We start from the raw sequence: 18,286 nt of genomic DNA, 5'->3' as shown, positions 1-18,286 counted from the left end.
TCTGCTATAATAAGCTAATGCAGCTAGTATTTTTAAAGCAGCCACTTCACTTTTGAATACCTTGCTGGATACTTCAAATGCAAATATTTTTCTCCCTATAGGTATGGCTATCGCAAAGTTCTTTGCATCTACTACAGTATTTCACTGAAAACCTTATAAAGTTATAAAAAAATCACTCAAACTACTGAGTGTTTTTTTTATATTGTTCTTTTAGTTACACTTGTATTGAGAGATTAGGACAATGATTATAACAATTCTTCAATAGACAATGAAAAAACATTATTCCATATTATAGCAGATTCTGAAGAAGATAATAATGACTTCATCTTATAGGTTCATAGGTTCATAGGTTAGTACTAGGCTAACTGCCCTTGCTAGCCATTTTAAGCCTAGCCAATTATCCCTTGTGAGACTCAAACCCTGCACCTTGTGTTTGTAAGGCAAACACCTTAATCATTAGGCCACCCTCCCAACCCCCTTGTTGTTCCTTGGTGCTGTAACTCTCAAAAGGCAGTGTCTAGGGATATCAAAAATATTACAGTACCCAATAGTGTGATAGTTATATAACATGATACTGGAAGTGAAAAGCCCGAATGGACCAAAATCTCATTAGCAGATCAACATCATGTCCCTGAATGTGTTGGTAGGTTTCTTACCAATCCATTCACTGGAGGTGTACAGTTCATGCTCACATACACACACACACACACACACACACACGCACACACACACACACACACACACACACACACACACACACACACACACACACACACACACACACACACACACACACACACACACACACACACACACACACACACACACACACACACACACACACACACACACACACACACACACACACACACACACACACCTCTGCATTCACACACACACACACACACACACACGCACACACCCTATAATCTTACACACGTAGACACCACAAACACAGTTCCACATACACAACCAGACAGCTACAATCATACCTCTGCATATACCCTCACATGCACCCCCCCCCACACACACACACCACATAGACAGTGTCCCCGTGCTTACCTACCATGATGCTAACAGCCTGCTTCTTCAATAAGAATGAATGAGTCTATGCCACCAAAAGACAGTGCATGTTGTTTTTCCTTGCTCACCAAATAGCAAGGTAGGTACTCTGAATTTCTCTGCTGCATTATTCTCATTCTGACAGAAAGTTCTGGGGAAATGCACTTTGCTATGTAGCATTAGCTTCACAACTGGACTGCAGCATTTGCATGCTGCCTTTGCAAGTACAACCAATGTAGTGCTATGGACTGCAGCCTTCTTACCGGTGTAATATGTTTATAGATAAGTACTAGACTAACTACCCTTGTGGGCCCTTTTTAAGCCAGACCAGTTTCCCTTTTTATGCTCAAATTAGCTTACCCTATTTGGTTAAAGTTTGGCCTTATATATCCCATGGTCAATAATTTCATATTAACCCTAATGAGAATAACTGGGATCATACTGTAGGTAATATAAAGGGAACCATGCATGGGATAAAACAAGTTGGAGTTGCTTCTGTCCGTTAGTAGTACAAGGGGGTTATTAGTGTTATGGTCATTAGTGTTACAGTTGTCTCTGAACTGTGCTGGTATAAAGCACTGAGCAATCCAACTACAAATGGGATTGACAGAGTGCTATGCATTTCTGAATCCTGATGTTTTTTAGCATGATGCAAAAATACTAATGCGTGTTAGATTAATATTTTGTATATATAGAATGTCTTCTCTTTCACATCCACAGTGGTTCAGTTATCATTCCATGCACTCTACAATTACATCACTCTCGGATAATAAGAGGGAGTCATACTTCATAGTAGAGAAGTAGATAATGCTACAGACATTTAATTATAAGTTAAAGATAAAACTGTTAAAGTATGTTGTGACATTTTCTGTCCAGAAAGATAAAAGTGAAACACAATTAACATTTTAATTCCAAGAATACGATTGTGTTTTTAAGCACAAAAGTATTAAATGTGATGGATTTTATTTAAGGCAAATGCATCCGATTCCTTAAATAAGTACATCAAAATAGTACACCTCTGTGAAGTTTTTACCTTGCTTTATCTAGTTATGTTAGTGTTGTACCTGACAAATTTAAAAGCCTCTTTCCTTAATAAGCTAACTGTCAAGAAACTACTGAATAATATGAGACAAATTGACATCACTGAATGTGAGCTGTCATGTGGAACAGGATGCTTAAACACACTTCTTTTCACTGGAAAAACAGAGAAGTTAAAGATGAAAGCTGTCGAAAACAAGTTTGCTCTCAGAGAACATTATCTCACTGTTGAAGTCTACCTGGAAATTAATTATAATAGATTATTCCCAAGCAATAAGTGAACACAGTAGTATGTGTTGATTTGCTGAGCAAATCAAATTGTTCGAGTGAAGTTGTCTTGATTGATCAAATTAATGACACCTACTGTACTGTATATGTGCTCACTTATTGTAAATATGCTTATTTCTGATACATAAATCAAACTTAGAAATTCTGCAAGCATTATCTGAGGAACAAGAAATCTGTCACTAATGTTACACTTACAAAAAAACTCTCTTTGTTTATGGAGATAACTGTCAAAGCCATCCTAGCCAGAAGCACTGTAGAAAGCCCTTTAGTTAAATGAGTTCATTGTCCTTTTATCACAATGAACTGTCTGTTGATGAGATAAGAAAAAGTTTGTGTCCTACAATGTAATGTTGCTTCTATTTTAATTTTGCTATCAAAGGCAACACATTAAAAATCAGGATAACGAGCAACAATGATATACATGTAAATGAGCATGGAGACATCTTTACCACACAAGATATCATTTTATTACTTCAAAGTGGAAATTGATGTACATGTGTTTATAAGCTGAAAATGGTAATGTATTTGGAAAAAATATAAGTAACAAAATGCACACATTGCAAGGTAGCAATACCTCAATGTCTTGGTGGATCTACAAGTGTGGATGAAGACTGAACTCACGAGTAATATTTGTGCAAAATTCAACCTGCAGATGATCAGAACTATTCCATAGAAATCCACTGTTGGTAAGTTCTTCCAGCAGTGATGCGGCTGCCTTTTTTGGATTAATTTCCCACTTCATAGTGGTGTGATGGTGGGAGTTTTTATATATAAATTTGGGGGTGGGGTGGGGGTGGGAGGCTTGTCTTTTTTTGGCCATTTATTATTTTTTTCCCTGGAAATAAAGTTAGTAGATTCTGATCCTCAGTGGTTTGAACGTCATCAACTCATAGTGGAAGTATCAAACTGATAGACACTGCCATGGCAGCTGTCTATAAAATGAATCATGAAATTGCACAGCTGTGTATGGGTATGGACTGTATATATATATATATATATATATATATATATATGTGTGTGTGTGTGTGTGTGTGTGTGTGTGTGTGTGTGTGTGTGTGTGTGTGTGTGTGAAAGTGGTGCCCATGATTCTAGTTACGTTATTAAAAATCTAAACACTGTGCCCTTGCAGTTTTCTAGCATACAGTGACATAAAATACTGCATTCAGGTCTTCTGCTTAGATCACAGCAGCAAAGGGAACCTGGTCTTGTCAAATTTTACACTTGTTGAAAGTGCTGTGAACCACCTCAGTGTGAAAAAGAAGGATTCTTCTTCTTATTATTATTATTCTTGGCTTTTTCCCAGTTAAGGGTCGCCACAGCAGATCATCTGTCCGGTCATGATTGGCAGTGGAGTTTTATGGTGTCGAGTTGCCAGCCCGGCGCCCAACCTTCCACAGAAGGCACACACATGCACACACCTAGGGCCAATTTAGAGTGCCCAATCCACCTACAGCATGTCTTTGGGATGTGGGAGGAAACCGGAGTACCTAGAGGAAACCCACGTACTGGTGTAAAGAGAACATCTGTTGATTTGTAAAGGACTACTGAGCTGCAATTATTAATGGATACTCTACAAAATTTCTGATTATTTTTAACAGCAAACATAATCAACTCTTTTAAAACAGTATAGTTTTAAAAACTATCCAAAAATGGTCTTTGCAATAGCAATTATATTTCAAAAGAGAAAATCTACATTAAATAAATCAAGCATATATTCCAGCATAATCTGTTTATTTTGATTTTATAATATTCTTCTGCCCATTATCCAGGCTTCTTTCATTCCGTGATCTACACACAAATCAAACTTGTTAGGTAAGTGCCACACCTATGCATAAGTATCCTGTGAGTAAACATCTTAACACATTTCAATAAATAGTAGCCTTTTGCATCTTCCTTTCAGATATGATCTGTTATGAATTATTTTCATCTTCAAATGGTATTTGTTGATCATAATATGCATTCAGTTGTATTTCTACCATACATAGCCTAATTGAGTGACCATTGAAAGTCCGTCTTTAACTGTGATCTTAGAAAGATAAAACATATGTGCTAGTATTTGGAATGTATACTTGTACTAAAACTGAGATATCCCAGAGTATTCTTCCTCTCTGAGGTAGATGTTTGGTGTTGGAGTTGGTATATATGACTTGCAGGGTGAATGGAGGCACAGCTCCACATGCATGTGGCCATGATACCCAGCAAAAGAGCATCAAAAGTAAAACAGCAAGTTCCAAAAATATGAAGCTTTCTTTTGGTTAGAATCAGACTTATCAGGACTTACTGCATTGTGTCGTATGCTTCCTTTAGGGATGCCGGCCTAAGCAATACAGTGACATCAATTCTCCACTAGGCCCACTGACTGTCAGTATGCATGTCAGATTTGCAAGAATGCATACATGCCTGTGTGTGTTGTGAAAAAGCTGAAGCAAATGACCTCCAGGAATTTTACATGAAGGCCCAGTTCTCTAAAGTATTAACTAAATACAGAGGTTTTATTCAGGTTTATGTAATAGCAAGACGTGTAGCAGAAATAACCTGCGAAACTACATCAAAAGTGCAATGTCAAGTTTCAAAAATGTGCATTTTATTTTTGTTCGAAGCAAACTTATCAGTACTTGCAATATTGGGTCTTGAGCTTGAAGTAGTAATCCCAGCCTAAGCAGTACAGTGACATCAGGGCTGACTAGAGTGACTAGGATCACTGGCAGTCAATATACACTTCATGTTTGGATGCATGCATGCATGTCTTTGTGTGTGCGTGTGCGTGTGTGTGTGTGTGTGTGTGTGTGTGTGTGTGTGTGTGTGTGTGTGTGTGTGAGTGTGAGTGTGCTTGCCTACATGTGTGCTGACATCTTTAATGGGCTCCATGCAGAAACCTGACAATAAAAATTTCAGTGTTTGCATGGATAAAGATGAAATCCTGAACACTTGAAAATATTTAGGGATTCTGACTTAGAGGTTGCACAGTCTTGGGAAGTGGATTTGCTCTTTAAAAATTAATTGTTAGGGAATGTAGGAAGCAAAAGTCTTTGTTCATAAAAAATAATCATAATGCTATTATAATTGTATTATTGTACATGATTTATTTACTGTATTTTTGTTATGCAGTACTAATTAAGTCTGATATCCTTTGGTAAAGCAGTTTTTGTAATCTGCAGTAATACTCTAAAAGTGCACTTGATTGTAAATAATCACAGAATCTACAAGAAGGTAAAGAAGGACTAACAAGTCTGCTTTGATAAAGTCCTTAAGGCCATGAAGACTCGGACTCAACTAAATTACTAAATAAAAACAACAACAAATTAGTTCAGTATATAAAGTGCATGGAATCTGACTTGTGACTATGACTAAGATGACCAGAGCTGGAATGGTGGCACTGGAAGAGATAGGCAGGGGAGCATGGGAGTGAGTAGTTAAAGCAAGTCAACAATCCTGATGAGACAGGGATGTGTTTTTCTTTGGATGATGATCATCAAGAAAGTACAATGCTTGTGAAACATCAGTATGGGCTAGAAGAGGGAAATGGCCTTGGAACTAAGGGGGCGGTGAAAGCCAACACATTCTGGCTAGGCTTATAAATGCCTTTGGGCAGATAGCCTAGTACCTACCTATGAACTTATGAACGCCAAGATGGAGATAGCAAACCACATGAGATGTAGCTGGTAGTACAAACATGCACAGGAAGAACATAGTAGGTCCTGTGATGACACAGGTGATTTTATCAGCCACCAGTGGCCAAGTTAGGGTTTAATTAGAAATACCCTCATTTCCTGGATGCCGAAAAGGATGAAAACAATCTCCATAGTTGCCTGGATGACAACTCCTGCTTTTCTCTGTCACCCATGTGCTGGAGTTTCCCCAGTAGTAGTGGAATAAATATGCTCAAGCCACACTGAAGAGAGTTGATGGGCACCAGTCATTTAGGCAAAGATGACACAGAAAAATAATATATATATTGATATGCATGTCTATATGTGTACATGTATGAATGTATGATATATATTTATATACAAACATATGGAGAGAGAAATTAATGTTTTTGACATGACAGAACATGTACATTATCACATGAAATTTTGATGACTATGCTTTTCAAATGTGCAGTTCATCTACTGCCGAATTAATCATTGTTTAGTACATCAATCACTGACAAAAGGGTGCATGATTATTAATGTGGCTCTGATTTACTTATTTATTTTGCAGGGTTGCTGGTGCAATAGCATTTCTAAAACTTGCAGAATTATTAATGTGGCTACACTATAGTTACTTTCAGTCTGCACTACTGTTATTAAGGTTTGAGTGGTGTTATTACAAAGGTAGATGTACTTTGAATGCTGATGTAGTGCTGAGTGGACGTAAATTGTCCATTTGAGTTGGTGCTGATTAGTCATTGATTGCAGGTGGTGCAGGGGTTTCTCCCCATTGCTTTATACATTTATAAACTTTTGTGTTATGTACTTATTTTGTGAATGTTAGTTTGACGCATTGTGGTATTAGTTGATTTGTATTATCAATCCATTTTTTCAGTCAATTTGTTTGCAATAAGTCTTATTTTTGCCAAATCAATATACAACCATATGCATGAATGTATATGTGTGTGTTTGCATTTTAATCTTATTATTTACTTTGCAAACACAAAGAAAAATGAAACACTAATGTTTGGCATTATTGACTGGCTCTAAGGATCTGTGATTTATGAGGGCAGTGACAAAAAACAAGAAGAGACGTTGGGAAGGTTCTGACAACTAAAGGATTGGTCAGAGGTATGTCAGTGTGTGTGTGTGTGTGTGTGTGTGTGTTGGGGGGGTGGAGTGAAAGGAGGGTGCCTCTGCAAACACAATGATTGTGCACTAGTGTTAACTACAGAAGCAAAGTGCTGATTTGCACTTGCTGTCATTAAAGGTGATTCAGAGACATGCTAATTAGCTGATAATGAGGTCTTTTGTAACTGCAGTTAGCATGTCTATAAATTGCAGTTTACCATATTGTATAAACAGCTCTCTTTGGTCAAAACACTTATCACAAGTAGTGTTTTATTTTTCTTTTGTTTTTGTTTTGAACCCACTGGATGGATAAGCACAGAAGACATTCTTACTTCTCCATAAGATTGATTATTAATGTATTTATTTCTAATGTGGAGGACTATGTAACAATCTAAACCAAAGGGTCTGCCATCATGTTTTCCATGTTAATATGAGACTTCAATGTGAGGATGTATGGGTATTTGCACTTCTTACATAGATATAGATAGATTTATAGCTATATTTATGTCTATATATATATATATATATATATATATATATATATATATATATATATATATATTATATATATATATATATATATATATATATATAGATGGATATATGGGTGCACTTTGGATACTCAAAATTTCAAAACATCAAACCTCTGAATAACAAAGACCAGTTGATCAAAGTTTTGAATTCTCAAACCTTTTCAATGGAGATTGCTGTACAGTGCGGAACGGGAACTTTACTGTCCTCTTCACTTGCAGTGCAATCTCAGAGTTGTTATATTTAAATAGTAGGGGGTGTGGGGTGCAGGCCCCCCCACCACCACATGGGAACTTCAGGGGGGCTTGCACCCCTGGAAAAATGTGAAATTAGTAGTTTTCACCTTTTGGAGGTTTTTCTTCTTGGTTCAAGATTCCAAAACTTAGATCACCTGGTCTTCTGTATTCAGAGGGTCGTTGTTCTGAAACCTTGAGTATTGAAAGTGAATCTCTCTCATATAAACTTCCAAAGGCATCTGTAAAAAGTAAATAAAACTAGGTATAACACAAGAAGAAAGAATGCAGCAAGTAGAACCTGTGATTGAACGCGCTTTTGTTCTTTATTATTTCTTTGTTAAATGATGCTTCTAATTTAGAATGTGTATTCAGATGGCAGCAGTGACAGTCTGAGTGATTATAATTTTATGCCTTAAAGGGCTAACTTTATTGTTTATTTGTAAGCAAGTCTGATTTTATCCATTGCTACAGCAGAAGAGATTACTACGTCTGTATACTTGGGGACATAATTGTACATTGTTGCACATTAGTACAGATGGTTGATTTCTTATATTCAGTTAGGTTTACAGATTACATTAAGAAAGTTGTTCGAGCCTAGCTCTGTTACTCTGTTTTCTGTTTAAGTTACGCCTACCTCATGCATATTTATGGCCAATAGAACTTTGAGTATTACACTTCCATCATGTTTAAAGGGGTTGAACTGTGATTTTGATTGAACAAAATTATTTTTATTTGTTTTCTTACACTATTTAAACTTTGTAATCTGTACAGTTTATTTATTCTAATGAAGTTTATAAATAATTAATGAAAGCGGGCTCAATCACAGATTCTACTTGCTTCATTCTTTCTTCTTGTGTTATACCTAGTTTTATTTACGTTTTACAGATGCCTTCGAATTTTTACTCCCATCTCCTCTCGTTTATCTCAAAGCTGTCTCATACAGAACTACTACTCCCCAGAAAGGAAAGAATGCATATTAGCATAATTTTGTTCCACATACTTTTAAAATTTACTGCGTGTGATTGTATCTACTATATATATTCACTTTTGTATGCAGAATCTTGACTCTATTTTTACTATATGCATAAATTTGTGCTGCTACAAATGTGTTCTGCAAATGTTACCATTGTTTGAAATTTTATATTGCTTGTATTAACTATGTATGTTATTACAGTGTGGTACTGCAAATATTACTATTTTATATATTCTCTGTTCTATTACTGTATGGAGCTTTTCTCCCTTGGCCTCCACTGAAAACAGGCAGCTCTGCCCATTGGAATATTTCCCAGTAAAAAATGTAAAATAACTAAATAAAAATAAATAAATATATGTCTGACTGATATAGACATATATATATACATATATATATATATATATATATATATATATATATATATATATATATATATATATATATATATATATATATATATATATATATATATATATATATATATATATATATATATATATAATATATATATGTGTGTGTGTGGGTGTGTGTTTCTGAATGGATGCTGCATCTATTGTAAGGTCAATGTTTGTTACGGCTGGGAGCCAGCTGTACCCAGTGCAGTGCAACATACTCTTTGTTATGGGAACAAGAAACTGCATCTGAATTACAATGCTATAAATAAGAAATATCTGAAAGACTATATAGAAATCATAGGTTTGTCCCTCTAGGAACACCACAGTTGGCACTGATTTGTCATATTGTGAGAAATGTTGCACCAAGCTTTGATGTCTCACATTATGATAAGGCAGATACTATTGAGAAGGGGTTGCTAAATGCTTGCATGACAACTTTTTTCTGCTTTTCTCTGTAGATCATTATGTTCATGTGAGTTACAGAGCACAATGTGAGTAACAGAGCACATTTTGGACAACTTGAATCTGATATTAATGAATGTCCTTTGGTTATGAGTATTAAAATTTGCACATTTTATTAGCTGCAATGCCACCTTGCTTTATAGATGAAAATATATACTATTTGCTACCATAACTAGCAACCTAGGCAATGGCCATTGCAAAACCATGCTTCTATCAGGTTTGCTTACATGCAATAATAAGACATAATGATAAGATTCAGCACTAATATTAATTTAGTGAATGGCATTTTTGTAAAAAAATAACAAATATGCAGCAAAGAGGCAAGCAAAAACACAAATAGCCAAAGTTCTTACCTCTATTTCATCCAAAATAAGCAAAAGCAGAGTATCAGCAGAAATATTTAATGAAAGCTAGATGTAAGTTTCAAAACCCAGACATGTCTGAGTTTTGAAACTTTGTATCCTATCACCCACAGATTCCTTCTTTATGTACTGTGGATGAAGGCATGTTTTGCGAATACTCTGCTTTTGGCTTCTTTTGGGACATAACAGAGGCAAGAACATTGGCTGCTTTCTTAAAAAATGCTTTGAAAAATCATTCCCCAGGATTCATGAAGCTCGGCGCAAGGATGGCGTTAGGCTCACACCAACCGTGCGGCGTAGAGATGGTGCAGTAGCGCCATATGCATATTAAGGAAGGTGCACTGCCGCCACATCGACATGCATAGGAAACGTGCGCAAGTGCATGGGGCGTGTCGAAGCACTGCACGGAGGCGTGGACATGTTGGCTGTTTACGTGCAACCTAAAATGCTGAATATTACAGCCTGCCTCCAATAGTAATCACACCTGTCTGTGTCCATGGATACTGAAACGTATGCAAAGCATGCAAGACAGTTTTGCGAACATAAAAATAAGAAGCAAACACAAATGCACCTAGCTGAATATTGAGTCCACATCCCTCGAACAAATGACATTTAAAATCCTGTGCCCGTATGCTATTAAAGTGTTGATAGTTATACCAAGTGGAAGCGAAACATATCGAGTTAGCATGCCGCCAATAGCTAAGTCTAGCCCAATGGTCAGGGTTACCACCTGTCCCACATTGTGAGGGACAGTCCCCCTTTGGGCAGTTGTGTCCATACCAAAACCATTATAAATGTAAAATATCCTGCGACCATAGGACATAATTATGTCCCAAATCTCATGTAATAGTCACATGCAATAGTTATTTCCATATGTAACATACCTACATGTTACAAGAAATAGAATGAGGAAGTAAACAAAACAGAAGAAGCAGCTAAACTACTACAACAATAAGATTACATTTAGGCATAAAACAAAAGTACTATCCATTGTACTGACCGTGGGTATGTGTTGGCCTGTAAAATCTGATATGTGTCCCGAATATATTCCATCCTAGCCATATGAAAAGGTGGTAACTCAACCAATGGTCAGAGCATTCGCCCAAAATCTGCCCATTTGTGGTCCAAGGCATCCTTGTCAGGATGGGCCAAAGATGAATGGGTATTACCCGGGTCTACCTACCATGTCATGAAAGATAAGTATTTGCGTGTACCTATGTGCGTGATATACAGCATGTGGAAAGTGGAAAATGCTAGGGTAGTCCTCACAACCATACAGGTACCATAGATATGTAGTGTATGCAATGTATTCCCTTGACCGTGCCATGGGCCATCAACCAGAGAAGGGACGGATGGAGTGTGTGGAATATGGGTGTGGGAGCGATGGGTAATGTAATAATTTGCAAAGGGGAGACTGTGTTGGATGCACAATAGGTGAACTGGAGGTGTATGAGGGAGCAGTGGGTGAATCAGAAAGAAACACAAAGAACAAACATACACATCCGCAATACAACCTGACAGGCCATACTGTAGAACACAATCCCGCAAACATATGAATATTAAAATGTGCGATACACATGTACAGAAACGTCACCGGCACATACCCACATAATGGTCTGGACTGAACTGAGCCATCCAACTATAACACACCTGGAATTGAATACCCATCATTCCCTCTACATCACACAACCCCACCCCCCCATTCCTGAACGTCCACCAAATCCAGCCATACTCGGGCTGCTAGCTTGGCGCAGCCATATCTGCACATAGTGACCACTACTCATATCTAGTAGGCAGTCTCACCCTAGGCAGTGTCAGGATTGCAGACTATGTATCCCCTGCATGTAAAACCCTATCACGTTTTCATAAATCCAAAAAGATTGAAGGTTATTGTCTTGTTCAATTTTTGGATATCCCTCATGGGATAAGTATCCTGTGTAAACATCAGACTTGGTATCATGACACGATGTCCAGTCCTGTAGACATCTGGACACAAGTTGTATGTGCAGTAGTGGTTCACGGGACTGCTCAGCCTCCAGCCGGTCATGCAGAACCTACTACCTGGGATTAAACACCTGACCGTGATGCATGGCTCCCCACATGAATTATCGAGAATATATACTTTACACATTTGCATAGTGGCAGTTGGATATAGGGTGATTAAGGTGCTGACATAAGCAGGGTACCTCCTGCCCCACTTTGTGAGGGACAGTCCCTGTTTGGGTAGGTGTGTCCTGACCAAGAATGATACAATGGCAAATGTTCTGTGATTGTAGGAAATAACTATGTACCATATTTCATGTAACAGTTGCCTAAAACAGTTATTTCTGTATGTAAAAATACGTAAATATTACAAGAAACAGAATAAGCAACTAAACTGCTACAAGAATAAGCCCTCATCTAGGAAAATAAGTAAAGTTCTAAACCCTGTACTGACCGTGGGTATGTGCTGGCCTGAAAAATCTGGTGTGTCTCGAATATATCCCATCCTGGCCATATGAAAATGTGGCAACCCTACCAATGGTCAGAGCATTCGCACAATAACTGGCCAGCCTCTTAATCCCCCCTAAAACCAGTGACCTTTAGAGAAAAGGTGTTGAATGACACTGAATGAATAATGACAATAATTAAGAGTAATAGACGTCCTTTACTTCAGAAAATAAGTATTAATACATATGCTCTGAATCTGTCAAGATGTTTCAAGTTAATAGCATTAATATTGTAAAAGTGTCCATGATTGTCCTTGCCTTGTCCCTGTTATTGTTGAAATTAGTCCCTGAGTGGTTGAGAGGTCCGTACACATATGTACACCAACCAACTGTCACATTTGTTGCCAGTACTGTTGAATACCTGTAGTGAAGTCATATATCCTAGCTACCATCCATGCGGAATGTACCACGGATGGTGTAGTGATCAAACCGGTGACTAAGGTGTGTATGTTTCTGGGTCCAAGCCATGCAAGGGCCGCTAATTTTATGTGATGGCCAGAATAACGTCTGTCTGATATAGGGAGATAAAGCCAGTGGGGATGCGTGGCGGACATTCAACACTATGGGAAATGTAAATAGGTATGTAGGTGTATATGTATGTGTATGTACAGACAGACAGATATATATATATATATATATATATATATATATATATATAAATGAATATGGTCACAATAAAGCAATCATAAAGAATGTGAAGGGAAACACCAGTGGAACCCCCCTACCCCATATTATGTAGTGCTGACATAATAAGCTATTCAGAGGTGGGCAAACACAGGTAGAATGGTAACATTGGGACTAACTCTGTCCATGTGCTAATTCTGACTTTCAAACGGGTACAGGGCTATTCCGGTCTCCAGTCGGACAAACCTAAACCCGGATTACCACATGAACACCCTGACAATAAAACACATGTATGTGCTAGGACTATAAGCTTTGGAGTTCCGAATATCCTCAGAGAGAGTAAACATGCAGCACGGGTCCAGAGCAGTAGGGAATAGGGAATGATGCATGTGTAGTACTGTGGTTTTCCCAGCAGGAGAATGGATGCCTGCTATGTAAGTGAAGCATTGAGGCGTGTGTTCAGCTAACTATGAACCATGGGTATACATATAAATGAAGCAGAACACCAATAGTGTAGTGGTTAGAGCATCCGCTTAACGTAAAGGCATTCCTGGTTCAAGTTCAACTATAGCACATATCATTTTCTTGTGGAATAAATGCCGCTGTGCTGTAAAGCCAACATTTAAACATGTAAAGGTGAATGTGTGTTTCACATGGGGCCATTAACCGGATTCCTTCAGTCAAAGTGGTACTGTCATAATGAATAAGGCACAACTAAGCACAAAGAAATGGCAGTAAACATATGTAACTCACAATAAGCATATGCGAGTGTGCCTGCGCGAGTGTAAGCAGCTCCCAGCATAGCAAATGTATGTTTTTATGTACAGATGTAATTTATATACATATATACATACACACACACACAAACACACACACACGCACATATATATATATATATATGTGTGTGTGTGTGTGTGTGTGTGTGTGTGTGTGTGTGTGTGTAGATATATATCCACAGACATGAAATATATAAATATATATATATATATATATATATATATATATATATATATATATATATATGCCCTCTCACCCCCTAAAGGGCCTATCTTTATACCGGAAGAATGCAAAGTTCCTGTAATCATGGCTGCACAGGTAAAAACTTCACTCTCCAAAGCCAAGAACACAGCATCCATGGGACCTGACAACATCCCATGCTGCCTTCTACATGAACTGCAGAAAGAACTGGCACCCCATCTAAGTACCATGTTCAATCAAATCCTCACCTCAGGCTTTGTGCCCATTGAATGGCGCACCGCAACAGTTATCCCACTCCACAATGGGAGGGCGACAAAAGACCTCGGGAACTACCGCCCAATTAGCCTGATGAGCCTCGTCTGCAAGGCCATGGAACATATCATCATGGAACTCATAAACAAAGACATCGGAGATCTTCAAACTCTGGACCCCACACAGTTTGGGTTTGTAAAAGGCAGATCATGTCTCCTAAACCTGATAGACTTCTTTGAAGTAGTCACCAAAGCCATAGATGAGGGTAAGGTGGTTCACACAGCCTATCTAGATCTCGCCAAGGCGTTTGACACCATCCCCCACTCTGGAATTATAGATAAACTCTATAAAAGAGGTCATTGTTCCCCTCTACTCATCACTCATTAGACCAATTATAGAGTACAATGCCCCTTTTGGTATGTACCTCACAAGACATCTACAACAACTGGAAAGGCCGCAAAAATACCTCACAAAGAGGATTATTGGCCTCAAACAGATGCCTTACGCAGACTGTCTCAAAAAACTCCAGCTTTACTCTGTCACGTATCGCCTACTCAGAGGCGATCTCTGACTAACATACAAAGCTATGTCAAACCCAGAGCTGTTGGACATGCTCCACTTAAAGAAATCCCAATCCCTCTGAGCTACACGCTCTAGGGACCTAAACCTTGTTACCACAATAAACTGCTGGAGGGATAGATTCCTGTCCCAGAGACTTCCCATACTTTGGAACAGACTACCTATCTATGTCAAACAGAGCTCCTCATTAGCACTCTTCAAGAAAAATCTTGATGATTGCATGGGTAATAGGAAATTCACCCCGGGGATCACTTCTGTGGTTCTGCTTGACAGGGGCACAGGAAAATAATTTTCTGGGTGGCGAAAGCCAGGGTACCTTTTTGGCTAGGCTTGTATATGCCCTAGGGCCAATAGCCTAGTACCTACCTATGAACCTATGAACCTATATATATATATATATATATATATATATATATATATATATATATATATATTGATATATCAATAAAATGAACACCGTAAGAATAAAGCATACACAAGGGTTGTGAAGGGAATCTAGAGCAACTAAGGTATTATATAGTGCTTGCAGCATATGTCAGATAAAGCTGCCCAAGAGTGAGCAGAGCACCGCTATTCACACCAGTGGCAGGGTTCTACCAGTGGGCATAACATCAGTGAACTGCTACATCTATATTACACACAGATGGAATGTAGTTCATGTTGTGACCACCTACACTTGTAAACTGCAAATGGCCGTAATCCATAACACCAGGAAAGGCACGTATGTGCAAATTCAAAAAGGAGCAGGAAACCGAGGTAATCCAAAGAATCAAAGTCCACAGAAATAGCATAACACAATATTTTAATATCCGCTTTCGTCCAGAGACTTCTTCAGAATGAATAAAACAGCTAAAAACATTGACATTAAATACTATATTAATTAGTCAAAAAGATGGTAATTAATCAATCATTCAATCAATAAATAAAAGACTTGTTTGCTTAAAGGTAGCCACAGGTTATTTAAACAAAGATGAAATGGAGACATTGTGTTTATCAATACTCAACACATTGTTTTTTAAAAGTGTCTTCACCTCATTCAGTTACTGAAGGGATAGCCCTTATTATAGACGCTACATTAAACCCATTAGTGTCTCAATATGACTCTTTCCTTAAGGACTCTTGGCATTTTTTGAAAAAATTGAAGGAGTTTTCATGTTCTAAGATTTACAATCCAGATAGACATACTATTTTTACAATAGATGTCGTATCTTTATTTACATGCATCCCCCATGATGATGGGGTGGAAGCTATTCATAGTATCTTAAATAAAAATGTTAGTTTCAATACTGGGCAAATTTCTACTATCTGTAGATTCATTGAAATTTTGTTAAAAAATAATTTGTTTCTTTTTGGAAACACCTTTTATAGACAAAAAAGGGGCGTGGCCATGGGGTCTTCTGCTGCACCGGCCTACGCCAATTTGGTTATGTCCTGGTGGGAGGATACCATTTTGAGTACCATAAAAAATCAATTTCACATTTTGTTCTACTGCAGGTTCGTTGATGATTTACTTTTTATTGTCGAAAGGAAAGAAGACATTGTTGAGAAATTTCTCCTGGAATTAAATAATACTGGAGGTTTCTTACAATTTACCTTAGGTTGTTTTGGAAAGTTTATTAATTTTTTAGATGTTTATTTTTGGTGGGACAATTTTGATGGGAAGTTTCACAGCAAGATATATCGGAAGGAAACTTTCACTAACAGCTATGTGCATTTTACTAGTGCTCATCCTGCACATGTTATTCGCAATATACCTAAGGGGCAGTTCATTCGAGCATGTAGGATGACAACTAAAGATTGTGATTTATTAGTTGAATTATTAGTTGAATTTGAGTTTATTAAGAACATGTTTCTTCAAAGAGGGTATTCATTACCATTATTAAACTCTATCATTAATGAAATACAGAATAAAAGGAAATCACATTATTGGGCATTGCTTGATGATCACAATGTTAGTTTGTCAGATATGGTTTCTAATGAACTTGAAAGCCAGAACAAGTTGGTTTGTTCGTTAGAAATGAGTATTGACAGTAAACACATTCAAGATATATTGGAGAAAAATTGGAAGATTATCCATGGTAACTCAGATCTTTTTGGGATTGTGGGGAATAAGCCCAAATTTGTCTTTAGGAACACACATAATGTCAAAAAGGCCCTAGAACATAACCATTTCAAGCAAAATCATGGGCAATGTTCAGTTAAAGGTATGTTTGCCTGCAATAATTGTAATATTTGCAGGTTTATAGCAAAAGGGCCAGTTATTGTTATTGAGGGCCTTGATCATACCATTCCAGTCCCGGGTTATGTTACCTGCAATACAAAGGGGGTAGTATATATTGGTTTCTGTAGTTCATGCCCCGCATTTTATGTGGGGATGACAACAAGGTGCCTTAAAACCCGCATCAAGGAACACCTTTACAATATTAAGATTCGAAATGAAACTAGTGCTTTATTTAAACATTCCCTTACTTGTAAGAATTTTAAAAAAAATTTATTCTCTGTATTAGAGGTGGTTCATTCAGATCTTAGGGGTGGTGATTTCAAAAATTTGGTTGAACAAAGAGAGACGTGGTGGCAGATTAAACTTTCGGCTGACAAAGCCCCAGGCTTAAATGAAGCCGTTAATATCAAATGTTTTTTAAAAAACAATGTGTTGAGTATTGATAAACACAATGTCTCCATTTCATCTTTGTTTAAATAACCTGTGGCTACCTTTAAGCAAACAAGTCTTTTATTTATTGATTGAATGATTGATTAATTACCATCTTTTTGACTAATTAATATAGTATTTAATGTCAATGTTTTTAGCTGTTTTATTCATTCTGAAGAAGTCTCTGGACGAAAGCGGATATTAAAATATTGTGTTACGCTATTTCTGTGGACTTTGATTCTTTGGATTACCTCGGTTTCCTGCTCCTTTTTGAATTTGTCTGTGCTTTAGTGGTTTTTCTTTTGACGTATGTGCAAATATAAATAGTGGGAGACCCTGTGAATACACGAAGTGGTACGAAATGTGTGTAGGGCCCCAAACGTTCTGGAGAGGGCAATGTGTAAAGGTGTGTCATGGCTGCGATGTCAGGTGGATAATGGCTGTTACGCATGGAAACTCAACGTGGGTGGGGTGGAGGAACTATGGCTATGCAATTATGGATCCTAGAGTGCCAGGGTTGGTTGCGCCAGTTCCAATGGACTGCCCCATGTAGGTCAGCGTGTATGTAATAGGTATATATGCATACGCACATGCAGACAACAAT

Source organism: Protopterus annectens, chromosome 3.part0 (assembly GCF_019279795.1).
Source record: "Protopterus annectens isolate FY-2018-M chromosome 3.part0, PAN1.0, whole genome shotgun sequence".
NCBI lineage: Eukaryota > Metazoa > Chordata > Ceratodontiformes > Protopteridae > Protopterus > Protopterus annectens.
The sequence above is the reverse complement of the archived record's forward strand: the minus strand, read 5'-3'. Positions refer to the sequence as shown.